Here is an 8639-nt window from a genome sequence, read left to right on the forward strand (position 1 = left end):
GTCTCAAAGATAATTCACTACTTGAGGTCAGGCAAGATGGTCAATGAGTTTGCCATGCAGGTCTGACAACCTGGCCTCCACTTCGGAATTCGTGGTGGAAGGAGAGCCAGCTCCTAAGAGTTGTCCTCTGGCTTTCAAATGTGTCCGTACTTCTCTGTCATAAACATAAACATAACAAGCTTAAATTAAGAAACAACTGGGATGTAGAGATGGCTAAGTGGTTAAGAGGTCCTGAGTCAATTCAGCAACCACATGGCTCACAACTATCTGTAATGGGATCCAATGTCCTTCTGGTGTGTCTGAAGAAAGCACCGTGCACTCATCTACATAAATCTTTATAGGAAAGAAGAAAAAAGTCACTGATTTCTTACTGTTATATGTCTTGGTGGGTTTTGTTTTATTTTTCCAGTATAACTGGCAACTAGAACAGTGCCTTCTGCACTATAAGCACTAACATTGGAAGAATGAGATAAAGATAATGAAGGTAAGCAAGTAGCATGCCTAGAGATTGACTCTAGTTGAGCTGATGAAACAACTTTTAGAGATGGAAATAGATTTGTTGAAGATGCTGGATGGGTTAGGTGCTACTAAAAGACTTAGTGAACACTTCTCCACTGTTGGTGGGGTTGTAAACTGATACAACCACTGTGGAAATCAGTCTGGCGATTCCTCAGAAAATTGGACTTAGTACTACCTGAAGACCCAGTTATTCCACTTTTGGGCATATACCCCAGAGAAGCTCCAACATACAACAAAGACACATGCACCACAATGTTCATAGCAGCCCTATTTATAATAGCCAGAAGCTGGGAAGAACCCAGATGTCCTTCAATAGATGAATGGATACAAAAATTGTGGTATATTTATACAATGGAATACTACTCAGCTATCAGAATGATTTGGATGCATCTAGAGAATATCATCCTGAGTGAGATAACCCAGTCACAAAAGAACAGACATAATATGCAATCACTGATAATTGGATACTAACTCCAGAAAGCTCTGAACACCCCAGAAACAACTCACAGACTATATGAAGTTCAAGAAAAAAAAAAAAAAGGCTTAAAAAAAATCATTATGCTTAATCTTTACACACCAAGAAAACTTTGACTATTTCCAGGTTACATTTTGTTTTGCATGTACTTTATGCTCATTGTAACTAGTAAGATTTTAATGCATACTATCAAACCATTAAAAAAATCAAGTACTGACAAATGTATTCATATACTTTTATGCAAAAATGCTTAAAATCTGTACATTTATCTTTTGTTTTTTAAAATAAAGTTGTTCAATTTAAAAAAAAAGACTTAGTGGATTGCATGAGCTCCAAATGAATCCTCTAGAATATGGCCCAAAAGACCAAAATGGAGAAAAGGAAAATAGAAGAATAAATGAAGCTTAACAGTACATTTGTTGATCCAGAAGGAAAAGACAATGTTTGAAGTAATGAACACCTGCGTCCGCTGTGGGATTGTGTATGACCTAGGATAAACTGGATGGCTATGGCACTACCCCTCACTGAAGGCAGAACTGATAAGCCACTTGCCTCTTCCACACTATAGCATATCATGAGGAAACACTCCTCAGTTTGTCTTTTGAAGCTAGATTATAGATGATTGTCATATTCTGGCTAAAGTATTTTGTGATGATAGCAGATGGTCCCCTAGAAAGTAGCTTTCTCAAGAACTTTAATGCTACAACCCTGGGGACCAGAAGACATGGAAGTTATAGAGCTTATTTTGTTTGCAGGCATTTAACCAAGGGCACCATCACACTGTGTGGACCTATCTAGGGTATTAAGATCTAAACTCCCTCTTCCTGATGAGGGCAGACTGGTCAAGTGTTTGCCTGGCAGTCATGGCATCCTAAATTCAGTTTTCTCTTGTGTGCACACACCATGTAGCTATGTGATGCAGTGACCTCTGAGTTCTATGTTTTGTTAAATAACAGGGAGCCATTCATTTCTTTACTGGATTACACCTTCAATAGTGAAGGTACCTTTTTTAAAATTATATTTTTTTATGTTTTTGGACCAGTGTGGGCATGTATAAATGCCATGCTCATGTGGAGGTCAGATGGGAACTGTCTCTTACGATAATAGGTCTCGGGGACTGCACTCAGATTAGCAACAGGCTTTTTGTCTTAGCCCACTGAACCATTTCATTGACTCCAAGGAACGTTTATTACACCTTCTGTCCCCCTTTGTTTTGATGGTATATAGCCTGGACTTCCCCCAAACACTCCTGCCTCATCCTTCTTGTTGAGAATGTAGGTGAATGCTACCCGCTTAGTCATGGAACTTTTGAAACTATACAAATGATAACATGGGCATCTCAAAAGTAGATACAACATAATCAGCAGAGGTTTCAGGTCCTACACTGTCTGTAGGACAGTGTCTTTGAGCTGAGAGCATGTATTCTCTTCCCACAGGGATGAAGGGTACAGCGACAAACACTGGGCAAGTATAAGGATACAGTAAAATCCTGACCTGAGAATTACAGGACTAAGTCTTTTACATGCACTCCATGCCCAGCTCATTTATGAAAGAGAAGACTGGAGAGATGGCTCAGTGGTTAGAGCACTGACTGCTCATCCAGAGGTCCTGAGTTCAGTTCCCAGTAACCACATGGTGGCTCACAACCATCTGTAATGCGATTAGAGCAACATTGTACTTATATACATAAGATAAATAAATCTTTTTTTTTTTTAAAGAAAAAGAGGAAGAGAACAGAATGCCACCAGACCTACTTTTAGCTCTGAAGACAAAACTAGCTACAAAATCTGTAGGATACAAAATGAAAATGTAGCTCGTGTTTAAAAATGTGAATGTAAAATTATGATAGTAATTAATGTCAACTTGAAGGGCCTGTAATCTTCAAAGAGAAAATCTGGGCCTTGCTGTGAGGGATTATTTAGATTAGGTTAACTGAGCTCCAAAACCAATCCTAAGTATGTGATACCATTCCTAGGGCCAGGGTCCTGTTCTGGCTGCCTCTCCTTTTCCAGTGCTGACAGACTGCATCCCCTCTAAGTTGAAATATACCTTTTTTTCTCTTAAGTTGCCATTTATTTTGCTCTAGCAATGCAAAAGATGATACAAGGTTCTAAACAAAAAACTTTCCATTTTTTAAAAGAAGTTGTTATTTAGTGTCATTCCAAGTAAAGTTAAAATCTTATGTAATTAGAATGCAGTTTAGTATTAGCCCACACACTGTATCATGCAAACAATCACAGAAATTAAAGTGATATTTTGTAATCTATACATATGTGTGCATGCTCTTACCAGTACACTACAGACAGTACTCAGTGATAACTCAGTGGGGGATAACAGTAAAATGCTGTGTTCTTTCTGTGTTCATGAAGATCTAGGAGTGCCATATACCAGTGGAGTGGCAAGAAACAGCTGAGATGCTGTCTCCTGTCTCAACACAGTTCCATCGAGCTTCGGAAATGCAAATCCAAAGATAAAATTAATAAGAATTTCTAGATTCGGACAGCAACATTAAACAAAACACAGGCCTTTTCTGAGGAACAGAGAAGTGCAGGGCCTTGAGACAGCACTAGACCTCAGGGGAGAGACCTAGACAGATAAGTCACAGAGTTCAAAAACACCACTGACCACACCAACTCAGTCAGTATACGGGTTCTTCAGGGAGGGAGCGAGGATTAAAAAGCAAAAAAATAAAATTAAACAACACGGAAGCATGGCCCCCAGCCAGGTCTGAGGCTGAAGCGGGTTTATTTTGTTCCAGTCTGCTTTTATACCATTTAGTTGCATACAAACAATAAGGTCAGTTCTAGGTCAAGAAGCAAACAAGGCAATAAACAAAGTCCCAAGATCTCTGTTTCTAGGGGCTTATCCGGATGAGCAAGATAAAAGGAGCGGCACATTCAGCTGCCCAGTTTACCTTGAACTTTGTAAGCCCAAACGTAAATATTCTGAACTTACTTCCCTGTCCTAGCCCAAAGTCAAACTTTTGCCAAGTTTCTAGAATCGGCCCCTAAAGTTCTCCACATGCCCTATATTCTTTCCTCCTGGTATACTGTAGTACTAAATGCTAAAACCTGTTAAACTTCAAACTTTTTCAGCTACACACAACACAAAACAGCCCAAGAGGCTAAAGGGGGAAGTCTTGAGAGTTGGGCCAGGTATGACAACTTATGACACTTTCTTGCATTTTTGGTTGTGAACCTATCTATCCTTCAACAGCTGATCCATCTCTCCAGCAATTAGTTTCTTAAAATAAAAAACAAAGAGGATTAAAAAATGCCCTGGAGATAGTTGCCAGTGGTAGAGAACTTACATGTCTTGGGGCAGGGTTAAATTCAATCTCTGTATCCTCAAAAGATGGACTTGGGAGGAAATGAATGTCATATATATACTTAACAGTACTTTCCATAGTGAAGGAAAAAATTTAAAAGTCAATATAGATTATGAAAAAACTACATAAAATTAGCTTTTGCTGCTTATCAAAACAACAAAGGGCTGGAGAGATGACTCAGCATTTAAGAGCACTTGCTGCTCTTCCAGAGGACCCTGGTTTAATTCCCAGCACTCATACGATGGCTCATAAACATCTGTAACTCTAGTTCCAAAGGATCTTACACCCGCCTCTGGCCTCCTTGGGCACTTGAACCTCTGTGGTATACAGACAGCCATACACATAAAATTAATATTTTTAAAAATTAATAAAACACAACTCTGTAACTCATGATTTTATTTGTGCTGAGTTGAGCTCTGGCTTTGCCTAAGCTTGCACATGCCTGCTCAGCTCAAGTCAGCTCCTGAGGTTTGACTGCTGGTAGAAAACCAGGAATCTTTTCTTATCTGCAGGCATTCCTAGGCTTATTCCTTAAATAGCTTGGCCAATTTTCAAGTGCAAGTTCAAGTTCAAGACAAAGTTTGCAAATATTTTGGAGCTTGAAACTGGCCCAGCATAACTTCTTTCAGTCAGATCAAACATGGCCAAGAGGGAAGAAACACACTATCCCCTCTGCAAAGTCACAGTCCATGGGCTTGGATAAGGTAAGGATGAGACTGACATGTTTGCAACCTGCTTCCGGTGACAGGGTGATAGGACTCAGCCTGCCTTCAGGAAAGAACTACTATCTGGAAAGTTTCAAACTGTCAGCAGATCTTCTCAGAGTTAGAATTCGTACAGTAGCATCGTGTCACTTCTCTGGTAGCCATGGAGAAAGAAAGGCTTTATTTGGGCTCATCCTTTGACAGAACGTATCTTATCACAGCGAGGAAAGCATGGAGACAGGAACTGGCTCATATCTAGGTGGGTGAAAGAGAAGACAGCAGGCCGGAAGCAAGGATGCACTATCACTATTACCTTATGATACTGACTCACTGCTCTGAGCCAGACCGCTTCCCCAAGCCTTCCAAAGGTGAGGACAGTTTACATTCAAATGATGACAGGCTCTCCTGTCCTGCGTCTGCTTATGCCACTGCCATGCAAATTGCATTCAGTTTAACTTCATAAGGCCTGGGCTTTACAGTTCTAACATGTTTTCACAATCTCTTCTGAGAACAGGGCAATCACTGGACTGTGAAGTTCTGAAAAATTAAAATACAAGATTCGTGTGTGTGTGTGTGTGTGTGTGTGTGTGTGTGTTCAAACGTGTGCATGCATGCATGTGTGTGTTCATGTGTGTGCACACGAGTGTGTATAAGACCCACACACCTTGTGTGTTTTTTCCATACAACATTTTTCTCTGAAGTCCTGGATTGCTGGAACTCATTTGGTCGACCAGACTGGCCTTTAATTCAGAGATCCTCCTGCCTCTGCCTCCCAAGTGCTAGGATTGCAGGCATGCATCACTACCTCCCCAGCAAGTTGCATACTTTTAACACACAACGGCCCCAGGTAAAGCAGTGCTAACTATCTCACGAGATAAGAGAACAGCAGGAAAGGTTAGTGCAAGTTCAAGGCCACGATCTACACAAGGAATTCAAGGCTAGCCAAAGCTGTATGTGTGAGACCCTGTCTCAAAACAAAATAAAACACAACCCCAAAACAAAACAAAGAAACAACAACAAACCAATACCATTTGGAAGGTGGGAAATACCTTTGAGGTCTTAGATCTATTTCTCAAATTGTCCATGGATTCTTCAATATGTGGATTTCAGTTCTGGCTAAGATTTAATATGAAAAGATTTCTCTACTTGGATTTCCTCTAACATTTCAGAGAGGTCGGTCTAATCTTTGGAAGGATTTTCCTAATGAGATGAGAAAGCTGCCGTGGGGCAGGTGGATTGTGAGCACATGCTCGTCTGGGGCGGCCCACTGGAGTAGGAGCGGCCCAGGCTGACGGTGCAAGCGTATCTCAGGATATTGACAGGAAGTAGACAAAATAAGATAGATGATTGACATCTGCCCAGGTCTAGTGCTTTAAGGTTATAAATATAAAGGTTTTGTGTCTTTTATTTGGGAACTAAATAAACAAAGATGGGGTAGAAACCCCCAATTAAAATTTACCACAACAAATGGTATCCAATTTAAGACCATTAGAATCCAAGCTTATGGCCTAAAAAGGCAGGTGAAAAGTCAGGCTAGCCAGATGAGACCTGGTTTATTTAAAAAAATGAAACAAAACAAACAAACAAACAAAAAACAACCAAAAGCACAGTAACAGACCAAAGTCTCAGGGCACAGTAGCTGCAGCTTCTCCCAAGCTTAGCACAGTTAAAGTATGCTAGAGAGAGAGAGCTAGGCCTCAAGCTTAAGCCTGAAGCAGCACAGAAGAGAAAGCTTGGAAAGGTCTGACCAGGATTCTCCTAAGGTGGAACCAGGAGCTCTGAGCGATCTGAACTGCTAGGGTAGGGTTGGCGACAGCACAGGAACAAAATAAAAACGCCCAGGCATCTGAACTGGTAAGGTATTAAATTCAAAATTGGTAAACTGGTAATACTGACATATATATTTTCTTTGAGAGAGAGGTCAAAATGGAGCAGAGCTGTAAAGAAAAGGGGCTGCTGTATTGGATCAGTCTTTACTTACGATGACTTCAAGCGGCTGGGAGAGAGGCTTTGTATTAGTGTCAGAAGGAAAGAAGAAAAGGTTTTGGCTTCACCAAAAGAGGGCATCAGATCTTGTTACATATGGTTGTGAACCACCATGTAATTGCTGGGATTTGAACTCAGGACCTCTGGAAGAATAGTTACTGCTCTTAATCACTGAGCCATCTCTCTAGCCTGTAATTACATAATTCTTAAAGTTGTAATATAAAGTTCTAGTCCATTTGAAAGCTTCTATTTCAGACTGTTAGAGATGATAAAAAATGCAAGTTAGGAACTATTAAGGATGGTTAAGAAATACAAATTAATGAATAATAAATAATAAACAATGTTTGACAATTCAGATAGATAGTCTTTAAAAACCTCAAAAATCAACAGAATATGGCATTTAAAGATGTTTTATTAATTAAAGATCTTTTTGACCATGAGACATGTCAGCTCCTGGCAGCACCGCATTTAATTTGGAACATGAGAAGCATCAATAACCTTCATATGGAGTTGCTTCAATTGTGGAAAGCTAGCCACTGGGTAAAGAAATGATCATGTCTGAACTACAGACAAAACGTTGTCCAGAAAGAACATATGGACACGGGGAAGTTGACTGCTATATTCATAATTCCTGCTTCATAAATATGTCTGTCCGAAGGCTGAAGATGGATGCCCCAACTCTACAGAGATTATTGGGTAGCTGTCCAGACAGCCAGCTGTCTATCAGTTCTAGAAGGCTCCTTGCCTACACTTCCTGCATACTCAGGTATTATTCCCTCTCAGGTATCTGACAGGCTGAAAACTTGATAGTTAAAGCCTTAAAATTAAGCTTCAGTTATTTAGGATTTACGAAGATGTTTTAGTTTAAAAAGATATTTTTAGGTTGGTAATACAAGTTGAGTTAGGTACAAAAGTTTGAATATGCTTCTTCTTCTTCTTCATGGAGGTAAAGCTGAAGACAAGGAGTGGATCCCCGTCACCAAGCTGGGCCGCCTGGTTAAGGACATGAAGATCAAGTCTTTGGAGGAGATCTACCTGTTCTCCCTGCCCGTTAAGGAGTCTGAGATTATCGACTTTTTCCTGGGTGCATCTCTAAAGGATGAGGTTCTGGAAATCCTGCCAGTGCAGAAGCAGACCCGGGCTGGCCAGCGACCAGGTTCAAGGCTTTCATTGCTATCAGGGACTACAATGGTCACGTTGATCTTGGTGTTAAGTGCTCCAAGGAGGTTGCCACTGCCATCTGAGGGGCCACCATCCTGGCCAAGCTTTCCATCGTCCCTGTGAGAAGAGGCTACTGGGGAACAAGATTGGCAAGCCCCACACTGTCCCATGCAAGGTGACAGGCTGCTGGTGCGTCTCATCCCTGCCCCCAGAGGCACCAGCATTGTCTCCGCTCCTGTGCCCAAGAAGCCTCTGATGATGGCCGGTATAGATGACTGCTACACTTCAGCCAGAGGCTGCACTGCCACCCTGGGCAACTTTGCCAAAGCCACCTTTGACGCCATCTCTAAGACCTACAGCTACTTGACCGCTGACCTCTGGAAAGAAACCGTGTTCACCAAGTCTCCTTATCAGGAATTCACTGATCATTTTGTAAAAACCCACACCAGAGTCTCTGTTCAGAGGA

Source organism: Micromys minutus (genome assembly GCF_963924665.1).
Source record: "Micromys minutus genome assembly, chromosome: 2".
NCBI classification, from domain to species: domain Eukaryota; kingdom Metazoa; phylum Chordata; class Mammalia; order Rodentia; family Muridae; genus Micromys; species Micromys minutus.